General features: G+C 30.1%; 1 long non-coding RNA gene across 1 annotated transcript; it reads right to left on the reverse strand.

Moving 5' to 3' along the window:
* Positions 1–528: 528 nt before the first annotated feature.
* Positions 529–824, reverse strand: LOC107061841 (uncharacterized). The gene is made up of 3 exons (XR_001474250.1): positions 789–824; positions 640–722; positions 529–571 (listed from the first exon to the last, which is right to left on the reverse strand). It is a non-coding gene; the product is annotated as an uncharacterized lncRNA (long non-coding RNA).
* Between the last annotated feature and the right edge of the window lie 2,134 nt (positions 825–2,958).

The raw sequence follows: 2,958 nt of genomic DNA on the forward strand, positions 1-2,958 counted from the left end.
TGTTCATCTAGGATCTGATTCCCTAGTATTGAAAAACATGATCACTAGAAGTTGGAAAATACCTTGTGAGTTAGTAGATATGATGGAGGAAATGCATGACATGGTGTTGAAAATCAGAGTACAAGTTTCACATATTTTTAGAGAAGCAAACCAATTGGCAGAATACATAGCAAATTTAGCAATAAATAAAGAAGAAATAAAGACATTTCAGAATTTCATTCAGTTACCAAGTATGGGAAGAAGGATTCTTAACAAAGATAAACAACAAATCCCTTCAGTTCGCATCAAGAAAAGAAGAATTAACACTAACAACAATGGACATCATGCTTAGTTACAGATCAGAAGACACATTGTTCCACAACTATGATATGTACAGGTTAGATATTAGCTATGTTGGGAGCAAAAAAGATGTTAAGGAACCTATCATATTTCTAAGCTATGACAACTAGCAAAAAGGGACACAGGGACCAGCAAAAAAGAGAGAGTATAGAGGCCAAATCTGATTTCAAAAAACCTTCCAGCAAAAAGATGAAGCGAAGGAGCTACAAGATCTTCTTCTATTTTGCTTCACCTGCAAAATAAAGAGAATCAAAATAGGAATAGAAGCAACAGGGAAGATGGTAATAGCGAGTCACTTACACAGATTTGCATGGAGGAAGCACAAGGCACATACTCTCTTTCAATTTCTTCACGAACTCAGGCTTTCTAACCAGACAACACACCTACAAAGAAAACATTGTCAGCTGCGAAGAAGGAGCAAGAACTCAACATGGAAAGATGAGGCATACCTTTGAGAGATGATATCTCTAGCATCCATCATAAGTCGAACATGAAGGATGTTTATCACCCAAAGAAGGAGGAAAATCAAGTCGGAGCAAGGGGACAATGACAAACATTGGGATAGAGGAGAGCTGAGAAAGAGGAGAGGAAGAGAAAGAAAGGAGAAAAGGATAGCTCATTTAGAAAACCCTAGTATTAGGGTAGTGCCTTTATCCACTTGGTTTTGCCAATTTGGGCCGATCAGGTTGAACCTTTTATTAATGATGTTTGGCCCAGTTATTTAATTAAAAAGATGGATCTTGAGTCCAAATTTAATTATTTTTTTTAAATATCCCCAACACTAGGCATGTAAAAAATACTATCTTTAAAGATATTTCATCTGATTGTATCCTTGTATTCAACAAGCTCTTCTTATATATACAAAAGTTAAAATCGAACAAAAAATCAAGTAGGAAAAAGAAAATTCAGCATACTAGAATATATGAGGAATTAATATGTTTATATCTTCTCTTTTTCTCCCCAAAGAGAGAATACAATAAGCATATATAGGTGTGAAAAAACTCAAAATGATCACAACGGGAGTAAATGAGATAGGTAATTATGGGAAAATATTACAAATATCAATTGCAACATTAATATTTGAATCAGAAGTAATGACCAATCTTTAATGGATAAATATAAAGATTAGCTATTAAGGCTATAAATGGTCTTTTCAAATGTAGTAATAGAAAAAAAAATTATTTTGAGATACTCCTATTAAATAACATTTGTAAAACATTTATGGTCAAATACTAACTTAAATTGAAAAATAAAAGTGCAATCCCTACTCAAGCTTCTTTAACCTTTTCCCTTCATCATCTCATTTCCCCCCTTTAATTACTTCTTATGATTGAGTTTAATTAGATAATGTTTGATCCTTATATAAGTTTGATTTAAGAAAAATATAAATATTACCAGATATTGAACTTTAAAAAATAAGAGAATACAAAGCAAATTTATTATTTTTGAGATTTAGATTTTATTTCACTATTAAAAGTGATGAAATTGCTATTAAAAATTATGTATCAAAAATTATAATTCAAATTTAAAATTAACTTGGATCAATTTTAAATAAAAATATATTATTGATTTTTTTTTACATAATATATTATCGTGATTATCATAATTTGGATTATCAAGATTTCAATAGTAAATATTTGAAAAAACTAGTGTGACTCTATACACAGACTTATTATTATTATGTAGAGGTAGAGAGTTATAGACTATTTTTGGTTTCCATCTGTACGCAGTGGAATACCTACTTATTAAAATCCGACTAATTTAAACTCATATGGTTTAAAACTATATTCAAGAGGAAAGGATTCGAATTTTGCCGTAACAAAGGGGCTCGAATCTGAGACCTAAGAGATAAAAGAGAAAAAATTAGAGTTTTTGGCCAAAATCATCCTTAAACTATACCTCAAACTTAAACTATATCCTTAAAGTAGTATTCCTAGCAGAAAACATATCATTCAAGTATTTAAAAGTGAACAATTTTCATCCTTCTACTTGAATTTATCATAAAACTAACAGATCCCACAAAAATCAAATCATCCCTTCGTAATTATTATTCTTAGATACGCAAAAAAATCTAGTGTGAACTTTTTCGGTGATTGAATTAGCATTATGCCAAATCTTTTAATTTGACAATTTTTTCCATTTATTTTTCATGTAATTTGATATTAAATATATTATTAGTTGAAATATGTTTCTTCTCAATTGAATATGCTAGAAGCGGCATTTGTTGGAGACTTCCGCTTCTAATCATGTAGATTGAAACTCATATGCGAGACATAATCAATATTTTGATCATTTCAATATCAGATTGGCCCAAAAAATTATTATCTAAATACAGTTTGGCTATGAAAAAGGTAAAGATAATTAAGCTCCAGTTTCTTTCCATTACTAAATGAGAAAAGGAGAAAATCATGTATCCTCACCTTCCAAACATTTTTTTGTTTCTGTAAGCAATAATATCTAAGATTCTTAATATATATTTTTCAGGAACTTCTTATAGGAAGTGATGAAATTATGCAGGAAAACTTTTGTTGATAGTCATGTGAACTGGTCATGTTTTTGTTGGATCCCTTAGTTTTTTAACTATATCTAACAGAAGCATGAAAATTGTTCACTTTTTAA

The sequence above is a fragment of the Solanum tuberosum genome, unplaced genomic scaffold (genome assembly GCF_000226075.1).
Source record: "Solanum tuberosum cultivar DM 1-3 516 R44 unplaced genomic scaffold, SolTub_3.0 scf00171, whole genome shotgun sequence".
NCBI lineage: Eukaryota > Viridiplantae > Streptophyta > Magnoliopsida > Solanales > Solanaceae > Solanum > Solanum tuberosum.